The sequence below is a fragment of the Dasypus novemcinctus genome, chromosome 3 (genome assembly GCF_030445035.2).
Source record: "Dasypus novemcinctus isolate mDasNov1 chromosome 3, mDasNov1.1.hap2, whole genome shotgun sequence".
NCBI lineage: Eukaryota > Metazoa > Chordata > Mammalia > Cingulata > Dasypodidae > Dasypus > Dasypus novemcinctus.
In genome coordinates, this window is record NC_080675.1 from 30,334,105 (window position 1) to 30,357,798 (window position 23,694).

The window sequence follows — 23,694 nt, forward strand, 5'->3', positions numbered from 1 at the left end:
GTTAACCTGGAGGAGAGGGCTGAGCCTGGGGTCAGGACAGGCTAAGGAGCAGCTTCTGGGACGGGTCCCAGGTTGCTTAGGACCAAGGCCAATGGCAGTTTGGCCCTCGCGTGACTTTGGAAAGGCTGTTTCAGAGCTCTTCCAGTGCACACGTCTTAAGGGACAGCAGCAGTAGCAATAGCAAGTACCCACACCACACTTACTCTGGGCAATAGCAAGTACCCACACCACACTTACTCTGGGCAAGGCACTATTCTAAGGGAGTTACACTCAAAGTCATTTAACCTTTACAGGATCTCATGAGGTAGGAACTATTATTGTCTCCATTTTCCAGATGAGTAAACTGAGGCCCCAAGAGATTAAATCATCTTCCCAAGATCACACAGTAAGGGGCCAAACTGGGTCTGGCTCCAGAGTCTGTTCCAAGCCCCCCTGCCCCATGTGCCATTTCTCATACCCACCTCCAGGCTCCCCAAGTTGCCTTGTCTCACCGGCAAGGTACTTCAGGCTTGGCCCACTGGGCCTTATAGGACAGAGCTCAGCTCTGGTCAGTTCAGCTACACCAATGTTTCTCTCTCCTGGGCTATGGTAACAGCTTTCTAACAGGTGTCCCTGCTTCTGTCCTTGTGTCCTTGCCCCTGATGGAATATTTTGTACACAGCTGCCAGTGTGACCTTTTAAACTGGAAGTCATGACTCCCTTATTCAAAACCTACCAGTGACTTCTCACCATACTCAGAATGAATTCCAAAGTCCCCCAGGTCTCCGAGGCCCCAGGAGGCCTTGCCCCAGCCACCTCTCCAACCTCATCTCCCACTTCTCTTCCCTTGCTCACCATGACCTAGCCATGCTACCTACTTGCTGCTTCCAGAACTCACTGAGTGCACCCCAACCTTGGAACCTTTACGCTTGCTGTTTCCATGCCCTTCTCCCAATGTTCTCAGGATCCATCCCCTCTCTACCTCCAGGTCTCAACACCTGTGTCTCTTGTAGCTAAACTAGCTTTGGGACACCAGTTAGCATACTTCAGCCTTCTCACTGGCCACAACTTCCTGGGGAAATCTTGTCCCTCCACATCTTCCCATCCAATCTGTTGCCTAGGAATTGAAGACAGGAGCTGCAGGTACTTTTACCAAACAACGAGGCTTCAGTGCTAACCTTTGCTCAGGAAGTCACCACCTGAGAGAAGGAATGGCCAGAGGAAAGTAATCTAAATCAAAAATGCTCATTTGATCAGGTAAACCTAGAGTCCAGTCAATGGCTAAGGGGAGGGCTGGACGGGCACAATGACCCCTGCTGCTCATGGGGGTCCACCTGCTGCAACACTCCCAGACCCCTACCAACCAGTCTCATTGCCAACCCCTACAGAATATAAGTGGTTACCAACCCTCCTGCTCTGTCCTGCAGACAGGCATAAACATCTGACACAGGAAAAAAAAGGGGGAGAGAGAAAAAAGGAAGGGAGTGTCAAGAAGATACAGGTAGGGGTGCCTGTGGGACACTCCCCATCCCAGGACAAGTATTGGCAGCTTGTGGAGGTTTGTTTTGATCTGTTTTTGGAGGTACCTGGGGCTGGGGATTGAAATCGGAACATTGTATGTGGGAAGCCAGTGCTCAACCACTGAGCCACACTGGCTTCCCTGAGTTGGTTTTTCATTTGTTTTGCTTGTTGTTTCTGTTTTTCAGGAGGCCGTGGGAACCAAACCCAGGACCTCCCATGAGGGAGGCAGAGGCTCAACAGTTTGAGCCACATCCACTCCCTTGCAGAGGTTTTAAGGATGGGGAATGTGGTGCCTGGGGCAGAGGCAGCCATAAATAAATTCTTGTTCAACAGGACTGAGGTTAGGAAGCAGATGCAGGTTCAAAGGACTCAAGGGAGAGTCTTCAGGTCAGGCCAATGGCCCATCAGGCCAGTGGCCCATGCCTGACAATGGCATTGGGGGATATTACATAGCAGGGCACAGCTACCCTCCTGAAAACGGAGATGCTCAGAGCTGGAGAGGATGGTAATGATCACCTGGTTCAAAACTTATTCTAAAGATAAGGAAAGGCGGACCCCAGGAATGGTCAAGCTGGTGTCCAAGATCACACAGCAGGCAGTGACAGAAGTGGCACCAGAGACCAGGTATTAGGATCGCTTGGCCTGAAACTGGTTCTTTCCAGTTTCATACCACTGAGAGCCTTATTTTCCCAAAAGAAAGAAAAGAAGGGAAGGGGTGCGGAGGGGAGCCAGAAAAAGTTAGAGAGAGAGAGGAAAGGAGGGGGAGGGAGAAGGAGGGAGGGAGGGAGGAGTAAAGGGGTGGGGGATAAGAGGGAAGGAGGGAGGAAAGAGTCAAGGAAGGAAGGAAGAAACAGTGTACCAAAATCTCAAAATATAAGACAGTTAAAAGAAGAGCTTCAAAGTAGAAGCAGGAGGTGGAATCTTGCCTCCAGGCCTCCCCTTTGACTGCCACTATATTCTTCAAGATTTTTTAGTATAAAACTCTAGAGTCCCAAAAAACACAGTTACAAAACCACAGCGCCATACCACTTAAGGGGCAATCTAAAAACTCTCCTATTTTCCCCTCACAAAGCCACAAAGGAACTGTTAATTGCACAGACTTTTTTTTTTTTAAGATTTTCCTTTTCATTCCTACTAGTTCAGGTCTGAGTCTTATAACCTTTGCATCCTTCATAGGTCCTAGCATGGAGTGAGTCTTCAGTAAATACTTGTGAAAAGAGGCACATGCCTTGAGTTTTCCATCCTGTGTGTGAAGCTGGACTGCGCATTATTTGTCTTAAGCTTCTCTCCAGTAAATCAGGGGTATCCCTGATATTCTGGGATTTGGTTAAGAGCTAGACTCTGGAGTTAGACAGAACTGGATTCCTATTCCAGCTCCACCACTTAGGAGGTATGTAACTTTTGGCAACTACTTAATCTCTCTGAGCCTCAATGTTTTCATCTGCAAAAGGGGGATGGGAGGTGGGGAAATATTGACCCCAATGTCAAAGGGGTAATGTGAGGATTAAATGTAAAAAGAAAATCATGTAAAGCTCTTAACACAGAGGCTGGCCCATAGAAACCTATTCAAAAATGTTAGCCATTATCATCACTGTCATCATTGTTATTTCCCTGTTTACTTTATTTACACCATCTATGATTTTAAAGATCTTTCTCTTAACAGTGTGTGTATTCATGGTCCAAGTTCTTCACCCTTCCCTATCCCCATACCCTTGGCCATTTAACATTAGCATGTCCTCCTACTCTGAATGGGGCATTCTGTCCTAATCATCGACTCCAAGCTCAGACGTGGGACTTGCTTTGGCTGAATGGGATATTAACAAAATTTATACAAGCAGAGGCTTAAAAAGTACTTTAATAACTTCTGCTTGCTCACTTTTACTCCTTTGCCATGAGAAACTGCCTGAGCTAGCCTCCTGGAGAATTAAGACACATAGAAGTCATCCCAGTTGTCCTGACCAAAGCCATCCTAGATTAGCCAATAACCAGTCAACCCCAAAGCTACCTAGGTGACCTACAACTGACACCAAACACATGACTGAGCCCAACCCAGACCAGGTGTACCCAGAAACTCATGAGCAAAATAAACATCTATTGTATGCAATGAAACTTTGTAGTTGTTTGTTACATGCAGGATTATTGTGGCAATAGACAACAGATATATCATGCTTAACCTTTATCTTTCTCCATCAATAACGCTGAATCTTCCTCAAGTTATCCATATTTGGAAAATGCTTTCCACACCTCCACCTACTGCATATCTTTAATTGCTATAATCCAGGGTACATTTAACTCAGTGCCCTGAACTACAGGTGGAAAAACAGAATGCTGCAGGAGTAAAAGAAGCCCCAGAGAGTCTCCTAGAAAAGTGGGAGGGCTGGGGGATCAGTCCCTTCCAAACAGAATACCACCTGCTCAGGAGAAAGGATCTACCTTGGCCCCATTCAGTGATGAGGTTAGGGACTCCTGAGCCTGCACACCTTAATTCCTTAGGGCCAACAGTACCAGAGTAAGTGAGAACCAACACTGAAGTCATCCTGGAAATGGTAACAGTCAGCCCCCTGCTTTCCTTCAGCATTTCAGCACTATCCCCCTGATGAAAACTGGGCTTCTTAACTCCCCACAGTGGTTCCCAAAACAGGCCCTCTGTTTCCCTGAACCCACCCATCCGCACCCCAGCAGACCAGCGCTCCTATCAATCCAGCTTTACAGATGTTCCGCTCTCAACCAGAGCTCCAGTGATAGCCTCCTAACCAGTCGCCCTGATTTAACCCTTGACCCCATCAGCCTAGCAATTCTTTCAAAACATAAGTCAGATTATGGCTAGTGACAAAACCCACCCCCCACTTACACACCTAAGTTGGCCCATAATCTTTACATGAAAATCCCAAGTCCTTACCACCATCTCTAAGTCTCTACATAACTTTGACCTCACCCACCCCTGACTTTACCATGTGCCCCCCAGAGCCACTGCGCTCGCTGTGCTACAGTCACACCGGGCCTCTCTACTGCTTCCTGAATTCAGCAAACACACCCCTGCCTTGGAGTCTATGGCTCTGTTGTTCCATTTGCTGAGAACACTCTTTGCCCCAACATTCACATGGCTCATGCCTTCATTATATTCAGGTCTCTGCTCATGTTGACCCCTTCAGAGAGCCCTTCCCTGTCCATCCTATCTAAAACAAAGCCCTCCTTCATTTCTCTTTTTCCCCTCACTCTGCTTCATTCTTCTTCACAGCACTGAATACTAACATTAGTTTCTGTATCTATTTGTTTATTGTCTAACCCCCCACACTCACACTAGAAGTAAGCTCCATGAGGACAGGGTTTTCTTCAAATAAATATTTATTGAGTGCCTTCTATGGTGGACTAAAGATGCCACAGATTCTTCACTATTCCTCCTACAGAGAGGTCAAGACTCATTTCCCTTCCCTTGAATCTGAGCTGGCCTTAATCACTTGTTTTAAATAGAAGGTAGCAGAAGTGATATAATGTAACTTCCACGGCTGAGTCATAATAAACTGTTTAGTTTCCACCTGGGCCTCCTGGAAGCCAGCACCTATGCTGTGAAGAAGCCCAAGCAGCCTTCTGGAGAGTTCCATGTGGAGAAGAACGGAAGTCCCCAGCCAACAACCCCAGCTGAGCTTCCAGCCAACTGTCGGCATCAACTTGCCTGCCAGGTGAGTGAGCCACCAGCAGTTCCTCAGTTCCAAAGAAGACACCCCTGATGAAGACACACGGAACAAAGAGACTGTCACCCATAAGTCCTGCCCAAATTGCACATTTGCGATCAAGTTAAATATTGTTGTTATAGGCCACTAGGTTTTGGGGTGGCTTGTTATGCAATAGAAAATCAAGAATTGAAGAACTGTAGTTATGTTCTGGGGCTACGCAGAGAACAAGAGACAAAAGTTTCTGTCCAGAGGTCTGTCTGACCCTCCAGTGCCTATCCTGTCCTCACTGGTTTCAGATGAAGACAGACTCTCCTTCATAACACCCAGACCCAGCATTCACATTGCCAAAGGCAGCCTGGGTCCATCCTGTTCCTCAATCTTCTCTCTCCCTTTGCATCAGGACAGCCCAGGCTTCCTCTCCTACATCTTCTCCTCTTCCTTTACCCCTATGCATTTCCAGAGCCCCAATCTTGAGGCAGCTAAGGAATGAAAGTCCAAGTTCTTAGCTCTAAATGTACCGTGAACCCTTAACGTGGTACTTCCCAGCCCATGAACCCCAAGACATGGTCCAACTTCATCTGCTTCAGTGTAAGTGTGTATTCTGAAGGACATCAACACAGAGAAGTAAAAAGGTAAGATCCCAGTAAGAGCCCGAGCTAGGTGGCATGCTAAGCCAATAGTCAACATTGCTTCAGTCAAAGCGAACTGAGAATGTAAAATAGGCAAAACACATGGAAACCATCATATATCACATGCACAAAGCAAACAAACAGGCACTGAGCAAGTGTATGCATTAATGACCTCATAGCCTCATTAAAACTACTAGCCACTAATGTGTGTAGAGTACTGTAGAGTTTATAAAACACTTTCTCATCTAACCTCCATAGCGACAAGCAAGGTGCTAATTTTTTTTTCAACTCCCACTGAAGCTTAGAGAGAGCATAGTTTTCTCAGGGTCACAGAGCCAGTAAGTGATATAATTAAATTGTAAATTCAGGCCTTTGAACCATAAATCCCATATTTTTACCACTATATCATTCCAATTAGCATTATATCGCTGTTCCTGAGTTCTGCTAGATGAGGAAAACAAATATACGAAATTTCCCCTTTATATGTCTGCAGCACACTTCACTAATTAATAATGGCACCTTTTGATTGAGCCTAGATGGAGAATCCTTCCTAACCCAGCACTCTAGGCAGGCACTACCCATCACTTAAAATAGGCATATGGAATGAAACCTTTTGGCACATCCCGTAATACTTAAACACAACTGGATGGCATACAATGGAACCACCTATTTAAAAATAATTTAAAGTTTTTAAAATTAAAAAATCAGATTCTCTCTGGACTGACAATGTGATAGCCAGATCCTGAGCCTCAACAGACTCCAGCACCTACAATCTGATTTATTGGACTTACCACACTCAGCTAAGATGGAGGTGAAGAAGGACAACCACCACACCATGGAGCCTAGAGTGATTACAACTGAAAATGGGAGGATTGCATCCAGCATCCAGGTGGAATCTGACCCTCCTCTTGACATAAAGGTGCAATGGACACAACCAATCCAGTGTCCACATAGAAGAGGTGGCATTGGATTGGGAAAAGTGGACATAATGGACAAAGGGTATGGGGAAAGGCAGGAAGAGATGAGAGGTGGAGGCGTCTTCGGGACATGGAGCTGCCCTGGATGGTGCTTCAGAGGTAATCACCGGACATTGTAAATCCTCACAGGGCCTACATGATGGAATAGAGGAGAGTATGGGCCATGATGTGAACCAATGTATATGAGGTGCAGAGGTGCCCAAAGATGTACTTACCAAATCCAATGGATGTGTCAGGATGATGGGAACGAGTGTTGTTGGGGGGGGGGAGAGGAGGGGTGGGGGGGTGGGGTTGAATGGGACCTCACATATATATTTTTAATGTAATATTATTACAAAGTCAATAAAAAATTAAAAAAATTAATAAAAAAAAAAAAATCAGATTCTTTTTCATACCCAAGGCTCAAAAATTAACTATTCTATTAACATGGCTTCAACTTCTAGGTGCAGTGATTAATTCTGGGATGTTTATGGTCCTTTGTTTATGACATATTATTATACAATCAGGACTACTACAACCTGTAATTTTGCATTAATTTCCCCACTTTACTTATTAGTACCTATTTATATCTTAGTTTTAAAATATTGTGCTAGGCTTGAAAGGTAACAAAACTGCATCTCTTTTTAAAAATACCCTATAACTGTCTTGTTAGGTATCTCTCTGCTAAGCTTGGCTGGACTTTTCTTATTCCCAATTAGGGAAGTCATGCTAAAATGACTAGAAAGATGAGTGCCTGAGAGTGGGTAACAAGAGTGAGCCAAGAGGTCTCAATCTCCATTTCATTCAAAACAATTCACACTTATTCATTCATTCAACAAACCTCCAATAAATACCTGCTACTTGCCAGGCCCTGTGTGTGGCCCCAGAGTCGCAAACATCACAGCCAGAGTGTAGTGAGTTAGGAGACAGATAAGTGAGTAGGCAATCATCACGGAAGGTGATGAGTATTTTAGTAAAGATATGTACGAGGGCTATGTGAGCACAAAAGATGGAGTCAAGGACTGGCCAAGAGGCAGAGGAAGGCTTTTGAGTAGTGCTTGAAAAGACACGTGAGGTTTTGCAAGAGGCCCTACAGGAGCGGCATTCTTGCAGAGGGAAAAGCATGCAATAAGGCAGGGAGAAGTGAAAGATCAGAGGGTGCAAAGGAAGCAATAAGAAGTTCTTTTTCGCTGGAACGAAGGGTGGGTGGGAGGGAAGAGTTGGGAAGAGTGCGATGCTAAAAGGTCAGATTGGGGGCAGATTTCCAAAGGTCATGGAGGCTAAGCTAAGACGGTATTGGGGAGCTATTGAATGATCTTAAACAGAAAAGCGATGGGACAAGGTCTGTGTTTTAGATAATGTGCGAACTGAGTTTGAGAGGAATATGTCATAACACAGAGACACCAATTAAGAGGTCTTTGTTTTTGTCCAGGGGAGACATGGGAGGGAGGTGAACTTGATCGCTATACCTGCTTCTTAATTATCCATAGTCACTCTCCACATACCCACATAGCCAGGCTTATCCAATACCTGAGATCCCATCCCGTCCCAGCAGATACTCCAAACCAGGGCCCAAACAGCAGTAGCTCCTGCTCTAAGCTTAGTGTCTTACCTAGGAACTGCATGATTTTCAGAATTACTGACCTTGTCCTGTCTCAACAAGGGTCCAGCCCTACCCACCTCTGGCCCCGGCCCCATCTCTATGAAACTCAGTCCCTAGTCTCCAGGGACATAGCTATCCTAGGATGCCTCAAATCCTTCCAGGGGTGTGGGGGGCTCAGGGGTGAGCCAGGGCTGCTCTGTGGCTAATGGAAGCTTAGCAGGTACAATCCAATTCTGAAACTTGAACATCCATCCTCAACATTATCAGGACAAAGGAAAACCAGATGTCTGTACCTAAAAAGCAGCCAGTCTTATAAAAAAAAAAAAAAAACCACCATGAAGTTTGATCCAAGTGCAGCTATGATGCTGAGATGATGGGGTGAACTTCAGAAGATGTTCTACAACACTAGATGTTCTCAGTCCACTGGAATTACTCTAGACCCGATTTCCAAAGCATGTTCCTTAGAAAACCAAAAACAGAGAAAAAATGTTCACGGTCAAATATATTACAGAAGCATCAAACATGTTTCCCTGTTTTAGTGATTCACAGTAAACTGAATAGTAAAGTCTCCAAAAAGCATTACAGGGAAAGAACCTGAACGAATCCAATTCAGCCTGCCCCTTTTGCAGATGGGCAAACTGAGCTTTAAAATATTCCACATGGTTCTGCATGGTTAGTTATTGGTCCCTAAGCTTCAGCTGAATATAAGCAACCACCTGTCAAGGACTTAGGACTCACCCTCTATGAATGCCCATGGTTTAGTTATCCTGCTAAATATTCAAAAGTCCTTAAATATTTGATGTGACTCAAAGAAAATTTGGCATTTTTTAAAAATGGAGATAGATAGACTAGCATTTACATTTTTCATTCATTTGTTCATTCATTCATTCACCCACTCCTATTAGGGTCTGTGTGTGGCGCTGGCCCTGGAGATACAGCCGAGAATAAGACAGACTCAGCCTTCACCCTCTAAGAGCCTTTAGCCTAAGTGGGGGAGGAAAGGGTAGTGAGAGGCTCTGCAGAGAGATGGTATAGGATTGAGGAAACCTGCCCCCACCCATCTTTCTTCTAGAGTCTCTCTTTCTAAGGATGCATGATATTTCTATTACTGTATCTCCATTTAAATAGTTTCCTTCTGACACCCACCCTGTAACATCCTTATTTGTAGTGGAAAAAAAAAAAAGAAGAAGCACCCAACACCCAGAGTAAAAGCAATTGTGAAACCCTAAGTATAGTATGGAGCTGTGACCGCCTCTCCCTGGAACTGAAAACATCTCTCTAAGCATCTGCCCGGCTTGGTTAGTCAGTAGGAGCACCGGTATGCCCACCCCATTCAAGGCAACGTGCAGGCTGGTCCTTACCACACCTTCTCGAAATAATAAGGCTCTCAGTGAGTTTGCCTTGGGTCAGCTCAAGCTCTTCTAGCAGCCTTTTGTGTTGTGTATGTTCTGTCCCTTTTGTTCTGAAGACTAGGACTTCTTCACTCCAACGTGCTCTGACCCTGAGCATCTGCCTCCCAATGCCATTGCAAAAATCTGTATCTTCCGTAATCAAATAATTTCTTGTCCAAACACTTTCAGTTGGGGCCACATTTGTCTCAGGATAGGAACAGAGTAGATAGCTGTTCTTCTTGTCACCTTTGCCATCTGCTGTCATTCAAGGGTCCTATGCCATCTGAAACCCCAAACTCTTCCCATCCTATTTCTTATCTACCACTTGTGAGTGATTATTATGCAAAAATATTATTCACTCATCACTCTCCTTCCCCCACCCTGACTTTGGGCTTGGTCATATGACTTGCTTCCACCAAAGGAATGTTAGCAGGCATGACATGACCAGATGTTTGTAAGGCACTCCCTCTTTTGCACCTCCTTTATCATGATGAGAAGAGCATGCCTGGGCTAGCCTGCCAGTCCCAGGAGGCAAATGACCAGAGCTCTCCCAGCCAGTCACCCCAACCACGACCAGCTAGGATGAACTAAACCCCATCTAATCTACAGATGCAGGATCAGCAGAGTTACTCAGCTGAGTGTCGCCTAGATTGACTGCCTCCAGATGTGGAAGCTAAATCAATATGTATTGTTTTACACCACCAAGATTTTTGTGGTTGCTTGTAATGCAGCAATAATTAGTCATTTTATCACCCCAAGATCACTCCCCCACATTCACTGAGAGACTTAACTCTGGGCGAATAGCTCCCTTCCCCACCCTGAGTCTTGCCATTCTGTATAATGTGCCCAATGCCTCTTGCTCTCCTCTGCTCCATTAACCATGACCTTCACCTTTAGTCCCCTCATACCTCACCCAGGAACTACTTCTCCAACACATACCTATCTCTGAACAATTTTATTTCTATTTCCCATCTGTTGTTTCATCTCTCCCTAATGTTCCTCTTTAACTTTATCTTATCAAGGCCACAGTACCCCAATCTCTTCAAACTCATTGCTTATCATCCCCTACCCTGGCCCGTTCTTTTCACTCCTTATTCATACCTGGCTTCATGGTCAACCACTCCCTCACTGTCTGCACTCCCACCTGGACCCTGCCAGTCCTTACCCCTGAAGAATCTAAGCATATACCTCCTTTGCCATGAGCAACTCAGTACCAGATAACCAACAGTCCATTTGTACCAATGAATACAACTATTACTCTTGTCCCTCTAAATTTCAGCTGCGTAGCAATCCTTTAATTTTTTCCCAATCTGCTCCCTTTTTCAGCTATTCCAAACCCTTCCCACCTTCTTCACTCAGCAGATGCTACAAGGGCTTCTTATTTTACTGAGAAAATGGAGACCTTTAGGCATGAAGTACAAACTTTTCTTCCCCCCAACTACTCACTTTTTCTCCCACCCACCTTTCCCCCTTTCCCTTCTCACTTAATAATTTTAAAAAAGACCCCCTCAAGACTGACTCCTCCCCAGTGCTCTTACTCCAAACCTCCCACCTCCCCCAGGAATTGTTTCATCAATCTTCCCCAAACTCTGTCCCAAACCCAGTCTCTTTCTCTCCACTCCCACTGTATCCACTGCCTAGCAGCATGCTATCAACCTTAAAATGAAACAATAAAAACTCCCTTTCCTCACCCTTGAGATAGTCTCTGAAATTCTTTTCTCCATCAAAATTCCTAATCTCCATTCTTCTTATCCCATCCTCATGCATTCTCATCTCCGCCCGCCCCACCCCCAAGTTCTGACACACAGCTCTCCTCAAAGTTGCTTCCAAATACCCAGAACAGAGCCTCCTCTCAGTTCCCACCCTCCAGGGCTTTTCTGGCACTGTTGATACCCCTTCTTTCATGAATCTTCTACCTTTCTCAGTACTCCTCCTTCCTCTATCAATGCCTTAGGAAGTGACTCTCAGGTGATCCTCTCCTGCCCCCACTCTTTGGGTATCAGTGTCCCCTGGAATTCAGTTCCCAGATCCCTTCACAAAGTATACACTCTCCCTGAGACTTCTGGTCCTTGGTGTACCCCCAGCAAGTCAGGCATAACTTGACAAAAACCAAACTCATCATTTTCCTCTTTCATGCCTCCCCCTCGACTGCTCCCTCTGAATTTCTTATCTTCCTTAATATCCTCATCCATTCAGTAGGCCCAGCTAACACCCTGGGCATTATCCTCATTTCCTCTCTCTCTCAACTGCACATCCACTCAATCTTCCTATCGTACTGATGCTATCTCCTAAATATCCCTCATTTCCTTCTCTCTTGTTTCCTCTCTACACTCATCTCCCCTCTTCCCCTTCCCACCTCCCCCCCTGCTCCCCCATCACCAGTTCAGGTACTTCTCTCCCCCTTGGATTATTCAAAAGCCTAATAACTGATCTTCATACATCCAACCTCTCCCTACTTCCAACTTTCCAAACACAATTCCTCCGAGCCAGAATTAACTTTCTAAACCCACATTTAAACATATCACCCACATGTTTCTAAAGAGGCTCCGAAGGCTCCTTGTTGCCAATAGGAAAGAGTCCAATCTCCTTAGATTCAGACTCCAGGATCAACTAACACTTTTGAAAACTTACCAGATACCAAGCACTGTTCTCATCATATTCTTGCACAAATCCCTTGACATATTACTGCCTCCATTTTAGAGATGGGGAAAATTAAGACGTTAAGGCTAAGTAATTTGTTCAAGTTTCACACAGCCCTCTAACTCAGTTCAGCACATTTCCCCGTGTCCTTTATTGATTAGCCTTTGACCTTAACAATGTGGATCTTGGCTACATGGCGGTCTATTTATATCTGGTGTGGTTCTTCAAAGGCAGTCTACCTTTCCCAAATTTGTCACTTTGTTCAATTTCTTCCAGAAATCAAAATCTGAGTGGACTTCACTTTAATCCTGAGTTATCTGGTCTTAGCAACCTCAAATTTATGGCAGTTACAAGGGTTAAAAATCTTCAGGCTAAACATCACAAAGCTCCCAGCATCAATACCACATAAAATTTCCAGTTGGACCTCCATCCTCCATGTATTGGACCATGGGGTGGGAGTGGGGCATCTACTTTCATAAGCCCTCAAGAATTAAAGGAAACACTTATAACTTAGGTGCCCAGATGCTTCTGAAACTTCCAATCCCAAAGTAAAGTAAAAGAAATGATGAAAGATAGGCTACTTGAAAAGTCAAGGAAGGCCCCTGCCTTGCAGGATTGACATGCTGCGGACTAGAGTTGTGACACAGTTCCAGTCTTCCCACCAGCTAATCTAGGATTCCCAGGGCCTTTGATATTGCTATATTCAAAAGGATTAAGTTCTTGGGCAGAATTAACATCCCAGAAAATGGGCCTGCCTTCCAGCCAGAACTGGGGATCCATACTGGGGCAATTAACCTTAGGTTTCCAGACTTTAGATCTCATAGGGAAATAACATTTCATCTCCTCAAAGAAGAGAGTGAGCCCAACATGGGACACAGGATTACTAGTTATTTATCTTATCAAGGAAAGGTATTTTTTAAAACAGCAAACTACAGATCAGTTCAAAGAAACGTATAATATACATATCTTCAAATATATGTGTGTGTGTATATATATATATATATATATTAGTGGAAATATATCTAAAAAACTGTTGAAGGGAAAAAAGCAAGATTCATAATCTGTTATGATACTATTTATATAAATTAAAAGAATACTCATGTTCAACAGCACACCACCACATATTATTTATTCAGGCTTGTAAATATATGCAAAATAGGAAAAATGATTCTAGAAGGAAACACATCAATATCATGATAGTGCTTTTCTCTAAGACAGGGTTTCTCAACTTCAATACTGTTAATATTCGAGACTGGATAATTCTTTGCTACAGGGAGTTGTCTTGTATACTGTAAGATGTTTAGCAATGACCTCCCTCAAAATGCCTCTCATTGAGAACCACTGCTCTAAAAAAGAAAGAGGGAAGCTGGGAAAGGAAGGGATGGTTAAACATAATTTTTAAATCTATGTTTGTAGTGTTTACATTATTTAAACAACTGGAAACAAATATACATCAATCACTGTTCATTTGGGTGGTAGAAATATGGGAGGCTATATTTTTCTGAATCTTATAAATTGATGAAATAGAAAATGACCTTCTACTATAACCATAATTTCATAAAAGGAAGAATACTTTTTTACTCTCTATTTTTTTTAGTTTTATTTTTTTACACTTTTTTTATTAAAGCTAATAGATAACACAGAATGTCACATTAAAAAACATAAGAGGTTCCCATATAACCCACTCCCCACCCACATTTTTGTAAATTGTATTTTTTTGAAGATATATACATCACAAAAAATGTTACACTAAAAAAACATAAGAGGTTCCTGTATATCCCCCACCCCACTCCTCCCACACCAACAACCTCCTCCATCATTGTAGCATACTCATCACACTCAGTGAACACATTTTGGAGCACTGCTGCACCACATGGATAATAGTTTACCCTGTAGTTCACTCTCCCCCCAGCACATTCAATGGGTTTTGGCAGGATATATAAAGTCCAGCATCTAACACTGCAATACCATTTAGGACAATTCAAAGTCCCAAAAATGCCCCAAAGCATATCTCTTCTTCCTTCTCTCTTCCCTTAGCAACTACTGTGGCCACTTTCTCCACATCAATGCTACAGTTTCTTCTATTACTTGTCACAATGGTTTTTTAGTGAATATCAATGAGTCCACTCTAATCCTTATTAAATCAAAAAAAGCAAGGGGAAGTGGATGTGGCTCAAGTAATAAGGCCTCTGCCTACCATATGGGAGGACCTGGATTTGATCCCTGAGGTCTCCAGTTGAAAAAAAAGAAGAGAAAGTGTGCCTGTGCAGCAAGCCAGTGCCATGTAGCAAGCTGAGTACCCATGTGGTGAGCAAAGTGCCCATGCAGTGAACCGAGTGCCCACGCGGCAAGCCAAGTGCCCACGCGAATGCCCACGTGGTGAACCAAGTACCCACATGTTGCCTGCATGGTGAGCCAGTGCCCACACAAGTGCCTGCATGGTGAGCCAAGTACCTGCGTGGTGAACCGAGTGCCTGCGTGATACCCACATGGTGAGCCAGTGCCCACATGGTGAGCCGAGTGTCCACGCAGTGAGCCAGTGCCTGTGCCAGTGAGCCAGGCAGCAAGATGATGCTGCAACAAAAGAGAGATAAAGGGGAGAGTCAAGGTGAAGTGCAGCAGAGACCAGGAACTGAGGTGGCATAATTGACAGGGAACCTCGCTCTATATCAGAGATCTCCAGGATTGAACCCTGGTGAATCCTAGACGAGAAAGCAGAGAAGAGAGAGCAAAAAGAGAAATAGGTACAGAAGATCACACAGCAAATGGACACAGCAAAAATAGCACGGTGGGGGAGGGGGAGGGGAAGAGAAAATAATATAAAATAAATGTTTTAAAAAATCATTGTTCAAAAAATAAAATTAAAGGAAAAAAGCAAGAAGAATACACTAAGGCAAGAGAAGGCCATTCACCTTTTCAAACTCACTGCATTGCACAAAGGTTTTCATTCTACTATCAAGCAGCAATAACTCTGTCCCAGGCAGACTTGCCTTTGCAAATTGCTGCTGAAGCTCACAGGTGTGATCAGCTAGAGGTCAAGGGGCCCCTGTGGCTTTACCACTTCCAAATGGTGTTGTGGAAGACAATGGAGCAAGGTGGGGAAAGGGCAGGGCTAATAACGGAGCTGGCATTAATCAGTTCTGTGTGCTTTGCCAAGTTGGGCCTCAGTTTGCTCATCTGAGAAATGGGAACAAAAGCAACTACCAACCATAGGGACACCTGGAGGACAAAATATATATGAAAACACAAATGCAAATTTGTACTAACCCCAGGCTCTCATTCCACACCTGAACCTAAGAAAAGACACTTAGCTCCAGAAAAGACAATTAACTTGATAACTTCAGGGGAATAAAAAATCTGTATTTGAATATAAATTATTATTACACTTGCTTGTGAAATCTCCAGCCAATTTCAAGATGGTTAAAAATGAGGAAGAGAGACAGATACACATAGAAGACGGTAGCAAAATTAAAGCCAATTGAAAGTGTTTACATCATGCTCCCTAAAAAGTTTTAACCAAACTTGCTCCTCTGCTTCCTCCTTAATTGGTCATCTTGGCAGAAAATTACCCATGTTATCCTTAAACCTGGAGCAGTTATCAGTCACCATGCTGCGCTTCTATTATCTGGAACAGCTGTTAGCACCAGGACCCTCTCTTGGAGGGATAGGCTTAAGGAGAGGATGCGGCAAACTGGGAAGAAGGGCCAAAGTTCAGAACACAGAAAGGAGGGTACAGGCCCGGAGAGCAGTCACCCAGGCAGCCCAAGTTGCCCAAGGCCAAGGGTAGCAGAAGCAGGAAACAGACGTGCAGGAAGTGAAAGAGGCAGGGAACAGGCATCTCAACCAGGACACTTCACATTTTAGGCAAAGCCAGTCTGCAGAGGAACCCCTGCAAATGCTTCCTGGTCTATCTCCGCAGTTCCAACTGGGCTGTAACTGGGTTTCCCTTCTCTTTGTAAAAGAACTCCAAAAATCAATTTCCACAAACTCTGCTGTCTTCTCCATTTCCAGCATTTAGGTGCTGGTGCCAGAGGTTTTCTGGGATTTAACAAATCTCTCATGTGAACACCATGCCCTTCTCCTCCTGCTCTTTTTCCTGTGTTTGGGAGCCTGTGCTCCCTATTGGAGCCCTTCCCAACAATTCATGAGGATTAATGGGGCTATCCTTGATGCTGAAAGTGTTTAGAAGTCCTGTACCACAGCCCCTTCCTTTCAATGAGGAAGGAATCCAGGCTCACAGAGGCTAAGGAATTTCCCCAAACCAGCCCTCATGTTTCCTCTCTTCTTTTGGCCTTAATGCTCCAAAAATTTAGCTTTCTCCACTCCTTTGAAGAAATACATACAAGCATCCTATCCACAGGAAAGGAGCGGGGCAGAGTGGGCTCAGGAGAACAGTCAGCGAAGGGGCTCAGACCATAACCTCATCCGGCCCATCCCGGTGGTGACTTTTTAGACTTCTGATACCACACAGTAATAAAACATGATATAGTAACAACATTTGTAAAGCACGTTAGAATTTACAAAAAGTACGCTTGCACATATTATCTCATTTAATCTTCAAAATTTTCCATGAAAAATGCACAATGTTATCCCCATTTTACAGATGTGGACACAGAATCAAATAAGCTAATAACAGCCTAGTCAAGGTCAGATAGATAGTGAGAGTAGAGTCTAGCTGGACCCCAGCATCTGCCAACAAATCACATGCTTTCTACGTGACCATGACCTCCTTCAGCAAAAAGGACTCAGCATCAAGAGACTAGATGTGAGCCCCAGCTCTGGCTCCCACGAGCCATGGGAATGTGGAGAAGTTACCCTCACCTCCCTGGGCTCAGGCTCTTGCAACATGAGATGAAGAGGTTAGAAGGGCAAGGATCTTGAAACTTACTTGCAGCTCTGGAGGAGTCTATCTCCCCCTGCCTTTTATTTTTATTTTTTATTTTTGTCTTTATTCATTTTTTAAATATTACATTAAAAAAATATGAGGTCCCCATATACCACCCACCCCCCTCACCCTACTCCTCCCCCCATAGCAACATTCTCCTCCATCATCATGAGACGTTCATTGCATTTGGTGAATACATCTCTGAGCATCGTTGCACCTCATCATCAATGGTCCACACCATAGCCCACACTCTCCCACGTTCCATCCAGTGGGCCATGGGAGGATATACAATGTCTGGTAATTGTCCCTGCAGCACCACCCAGGACAGCTCCAAGTCTCGAAAACGCCTCCATGTCTCATCTCTTCCTCCCATTCCCCACACCCAGCAGCCACCATGGCCACTTTCACCACACCAATGCCACATTTTCTTCGATTACTGATCACAATAGTTCACGAATAGAATATCAGTAAGTCCACTCTAATCCATATTCTATACTTTCATCCTGTGGACCTTGGATTGGTTGTGTTCACTCCACATCTGTATCAAGAGGGGGTTTAGAGTCCACATGGATGCTGGACGCAATCCATGTTGTAGGCACTCTTGGCTCCATGGTGTGGTGGTTGACCTTCTTCAACTCAATGTTAGCTGAGTGGGGTAAGTCCAACAAACTAGAGTGTAGGAGTTGAAGTCTGTTGAGACCTGCCTTTTATTTTGTTTCTACATCTATTTTATTTTACTTTGGATATCCAGTAATTCTCTCTGCCTCCTCCTTTGTGGGTTATTCACAAGAACAAAAACATTTTGATTGAGCATCTCCCATGTGCCAGGCACTGGGGTACAATGATCAGCAAAGACGGATGCAGCCCCCACCCTGGAGAAGCTTCTAGCCTAGTGGGAGAGTCAGAGATGGAACATAAAAATCATCAACCAGAAAAGATGGAAAACTGCCCCTGTGACAAATGTTACCAAGGAAAGGAACATGGCATTGTGTGAGCCACTAAGGGGACTGCAGCCTTCTCTGAGAAAGCAACCCCTGAGCTGAGATATGAGAGAGAAGAAGGGAGGGAAGAGCATTCCAGGCAAGGCAAACAGAATTGACAAGGGGTTGGTGTTAGGAAAGAGCAAAGTGTGTGCAGACTGAAAGACCAGTGTGGCTGGAATGGGGACAAAAGGTGAGCATAGATTCCCTGAAGGATGGAAGAGTAGACAGGGCCAAGGTCCAAATCAAAAAGGCTGGGATAAAGAGTATGATCTGCATCTTAAGAGCAGTTGAAACCATTGCAAGGGTTTAGGAAGCTGGAGGTGAGGCAAAGGGGATGACATGACCAGAACAGGCCAGGGGATAGCATACCTCAAGGTAGCTTCAGGGAAAGAAGAAGGAGCTGTTACTATAGGCCTGTTCCCAACAAGCTCAGAGAGCATCCTCAAACAGGCTGAACAGAATCCCACTTGCTTGGACACTAAGTTTCCAGGGAATAGGCACACAATATTTCACTATGGTTGTCCCCCTGGTCTGGAAAATTATGACTTATTCTCTCTTCCCCCCTTATTTCTGCAAATACCTCACTGCTCTCTGGGGTGGTCCTCCCGTACACTGGTGCCATGGAGGTATGCCCCTCAGATCGCCTTCAAGAGGATCTGCTGCTGTCCCTGTGGATTCACCACTGGGCTCAAGCTGCGGTCACACTCACCCAAGGTTGCTCCCAGCCAATGATCAGGCAAGAGGGGAAGCTAGGGTAGCCCATTTCTATCCAAAGTGGGATTCCAAAGCTGAGGACTTCCCATCAGCCTGGCCACAACTTTTTCAGAGCTGTGTTGCAATGATGCTGTTTCTACTCAACTCTTCCTGTCTCTCTCCTTTCACAGGTGTCAGAACAGCACACGTCTAAAGACTCTCCCTGCCTCCTCCCCTCCCCCTGGTCCCTCTCCTTTATCCTTCATAGGCATTTCTCAAAAAAAGATTATTATTTTTTTTTCTAAACTGTCTAAAGCATTTAATGGTCTTTAACTCTGCCAACTCACCCAGCCTGGCAAATCAAGTCCTGTCTTGATGCTTACCTCTTGGAGGACCCAAACAGACACACCTACCCTCCTCACCCTCTTCCATTCCCACCACCCCTGACATCAGTCCTCCTAAGAGGATGAAGAGGAGTCCCACTTTCCTGGCCTTACTTTCATGGGGGCTCCCTGGGACTCAGGCAGTACACCCTGTGATTTCTTACAGCACCTTGTCTAATATCTAGGCTTCCAGCCATTCTAAAATGTCAAGAACCATTTGTTTCCAGGGAAAGCACTCAATGAGTTTTGACTCCTCAAACTCAGTCAGACCTAGAGACTCCTTAGAGCAGGGCTTTTCAACAAGGGGTCCATGAGCTTGAATTGAAATTCAAAAAAACATTATTCTTGTAGGGACATGTTGGCATGGTTATAATATATTTATCAAATAATACAGAGTATAGTGTGGACTTAGTACGGGGTCCATGGTTTCCACCTGACTGGCAAAGGGGTCCATGGAACAGAAAAGGTGAAGGACCGCCACCTTACAGAATAGTTTTTAAAACCAAGCCCATTAAAACCCCAGGTACTTAGAGATGTCCTATGGGGCTTCAACAAGGGGAGGCCTAGCTAGCAGGCCTTGGGGACTCCAGCCCCACTTTAACCAGAGAAGCTCCACTTTTATCTCTTTTCTTTGTTTTTTATATTGAGATCCTAAATAAAGCATCATTTGACAAAAAAAAAAAAAAACAGTTCTGCTGCCAAAATATATATATTTTAAACCACTACCAGTGACCTTTCTTTCTGATAATGGCAGATTATACCCACTAAAAGTAAATAAAACTCTGGATAAAATATACAATATATCTTAAAAGCATCAAAATGCTGATCATATAATAAGGAAATACTAGTTCAAAATGGAAGGGAAAATAGGAACCCTGAGAAGTATTGTTACTTTTGTTATGAAAGCATTTTCTGAGTCTGGCAAATTTGAACTTTTGTTTTGATAACCTGCCAAAGTTAAAGAAATAATATTCAATGCCCATAACTTGCACAAGATGGGGATAGCATAAAGAGAGCCTTCTCACAGTAAGACCCTCAGAATGAGGATGAAGCAGAAGTTAATCAGTCCTCAAAGGAACCTATAGCCAGGGTTTGAATGTTCTTGAAGAAACTTCCAGCCTTTAATTTGGTGTACTGTGGTCCTAGATACATAGTTTTTTCACACACCTGACAAAAGCAAACAAAATTTCTCTCTGGAAGAAAGCTTTAATTTATAAACAATCTCCTTTTCAATGACCAGCACACAATCAAAGATATTGTGGCACAGTATGAAGCCACAAGTGATAACCTGTAGAACCAATAGGCATGAAGGAGCATTTCTTTCCCTCAGCTCTGAGCCCCTGTTGGGACTAAAAGTTTCTCCACTGGATCACAGTAATCTAGTCAGTTTTGCTAGGACCACCGTATATGATTCCCTTCATAATGAAATGGGAGCTTCCATTCTCTGGCCAAGAGGCTCAGCTCCCATACTCCCTAAAGGACACCCTAAAAACTTGTGCATGTGATTCTAGAGTGAGCTCTGTGCTTTCACTGCAGAGAGAAGTTCTGTGGGAAAGTAGACCACTTAGAACATGAAGACAACAGTATTTCCCCTCCAGGCCATTACCCTCCCCATCGAAGTCCCCACTTCCTCCTCCCCAGTAGTTCTGACCCTGTTCACCCCTCCCTTTAGATCAAGATTGCTCTCCTAATTAAAATAAACAAATGTCAGGAAGCAATTACAGCAGAGAAGGAGGCAGATGGTAGAATAGTGGCACTCTGGTATTGCATTAAGCAGAAACTTGCTATCTCTTCAAAGTTTCTGCACTTTAATTAAGCATCGTTATAGACAGGTTCAATGAGCTTTGGAGTAGGGTTTATCGAATTAGCTTCTTGCAGGGCTGATGTTGTGTGATTGCAAGAAATGTTCCTAATGCAAGGTTCAGCTACCAGAGAGGGCCTGGAAGAGGAGCAAAGGGCAAGAAGCCCCAGACCGTCCCCCAGATCAACTGAGGGGGTGAAAGTCTACCCACAGAAGAAGGGACAATGAAGTGGATGGAGATACCCTAAAAAATACTGAGGTAGGGGAGTTAGATGCTCCCCAAGCTGAGTACCAGCTCTTCCCTTCATCCTCCTTCTTTATCTCACAGAGGTACTACACATAACAGCTTGGTCCAAAGGGGCAAGACCTAATCTGGAAGGAGGTACAGCACAAAGGTTAAATACACTGACCTTGGTGTCAGACAGACTTGAGTTCCTAGCCCTCTTGCCATCTAAATGACACTGAGCCAATTACTTAACCTTTTCATGCCTCAGTTTTTTCTTCATTTGCAAAATGAAAGTAATAATAACTATTACTGAAAATTTACTATGTGTCAGGTACCATTCTAAGGATTTTATGTGTTTAATTTAATTCATTTAATCCTTCTTCCAATAATTCTATCAGAAAGTATGATCATTATCAATTTAACACAGGAGAGGTCTGGAAAGGATAAATTTGCCCAAAGCCACAGAGCTGGTAAGTGGTAAAACTGAAATTCCAAGCAGGAACTCGGCTCCAGAGCCCATGCTCTAGCTCACAAACCACCATAAAAAAAATAAGAAATTATTTTCTATTACTAAACAATAAAAACAAATGAACCACTGTCACACACAACATGGATAAATCTTTTTAAAAAATTATACTGAATGAAACAAAACAGGAGTGTGAGCCCATTTAAATGAAATTCTAGGGAAACGGACTTTGGCCCAGTGGTTAGGGCGTCCGTCTACCACATGGGAGGTCCGTGGTTCAAGCCCCGGGCCTCCTTGACCCGTGTGCAGCTGGCCCATGCGCAGTGCTGATGCGCACAGGGAGTGCCGTGCCACACAGGGGTGTCCCCCGGCGTAGGGGAGCCCCACGCGCAAGGAGTGCACCCATGAGGAGAGCCGCCCAGCGCGAAGGAGGGAGCAGCCTGCCGAGGAATGGCGCGCCCACACTTCCCGTGCCGCTGACGACAACAGAAGCGGACAGAGAAACAAGACGCAGCAAAAAGACACAGAAAACAGACAACCGGGGGAGGGAAATTAAATAAATAAAAAAATAAATCTTTAAAAAATAAAATAAAATAAATGAAATTCTAGAAAAAGCAAAACCAATAGCTAATGACAGACTACATCAGTGGTCGCCTGGGGTAAGAACAGGGTTGACTACAAAGAGGTGCAAGAAAACTTTGGGGGTGATGGAATGTCCTTTATCTTGACTGTGGTGTTGGTCACAGAAGTGTACAGATTTGCCAATATTCATTAAACTGTACTAAAAATGGGTGCAGTTTATTATATGTAAATTATACCCCATAAAAATCTTTAGAAACCTAGTTACTGAATGATTGAACACAAAGTATGAAGGGTCATTACATTATGTGGCTGGATCCATTCATTCGACAAATATGTATTAAGCGCTTATTATGGGTCAGGCAACATTCTAAGTGCTGTTGGCAAATCAGTTTAAGTAGATCAAAGTACTTGCCTTTTTTCGAGTTTATATTCTAGTTAGGAGAGGTAGATAATAAGCAAACACACAAGTGAAACAAATAGGATGCCCAATGGTAATAAGTGCTCTGGAAGAAAATAAAGCAAGGTAGAAGGAACTGGGCATGCTGGAGGGAAGGGGTAGCAATCTCAAATTTGGGGGTCAGGGAAGGTTCCCTTCTCAGCAAGGCCTGTAACCACAAGTGGGAACGTGGGAGAGGGGATCACTCATACATGAGCAGGTCTGTCCCACCTCTGTGTTTTCTTCCAGCCCTTCATCATTCTTTACCCTCAAGCTGCCACCCAAGCACACACTCATCCAGGCTACCTCCTCAGTTACCTCAGACTTCTCCAGACTCTCCTCAGCTCTTCTGCCTCTTCTCCCGCAGCCAGCAGAGTCCTGCACAGCCAGGTCTCCTGGCCTTCCTGCTCCTCCTCCAGCTCATGGTCTGCTCCCCACCACCACCACACAAACACACCTCCAGGCCAGCCTTCACACCTTGCTTCGCACCACCTGCTCAGTTTAGAACAGCTTGCCACCTTTCAGGTGCAGATTCATCTCCTTCAGACAGGCTCTGTCAAGAAAACAAAACCATCCTCTCGAGGACAAGGCCTGGGATGTCTGTGCCGGCCAGGACATCAACTTCTTTCTAAGTCAGATGGTCAGTGTCCCAGTCCCAGGATTCAGATAAACATCAATATTAATGATCACCTACCACAAGATATACTGGGATTATAAAGTTGAGTGAAACAGGGTCCCAACCTTTGCAGAGATGTAAATGGAAACTATAAGTTAAATATTGTGCAATGCCTATAATAATGGAAATCATTGTACCAATATGGTACTTGCTGCAAGCTAAGTGCTGGG

The 23,694-nt window shown here is 44.3% G+C and overlaps 1 protein-coding gene across 31 annotated transcripts in view; it reads right to left on the reverse strand.

The window, feature by feature from the left end:
• NRXN3 (neurexin 3) overlaps window positions 1-23,694 on the reverse strand; it is a 1,657,938-nt gene that overhangs the window by 1,589,460 nt on the left and 44,784 nt on the right. For 3 of the 31 annotated variants that reach the window (XR_011648290.1, XR_011648287.1, XM_071213741.1), the window contains exons 2-3: window positions 14,848-14,967; window positions 8,656-8,822 (exon numbers count right to left, since the gene is read on the reverse strand). The exons of 24 other annotated variants lie outside the window; for them this stretch is intronic. The gene's annotated coding sequence lies outside the window, so the exon portion shown is untranslated. The remainder of the gene's footprint in view (window positions 1-8,655; window positions 8,823-14,847; window positions 14,968-23,694) is intronic. 4 more of the 31 variants (XR_011648288.1, XM_071213750.1, XM_071213743.1 and 1 more) reach the window with 2 other exon arrangements.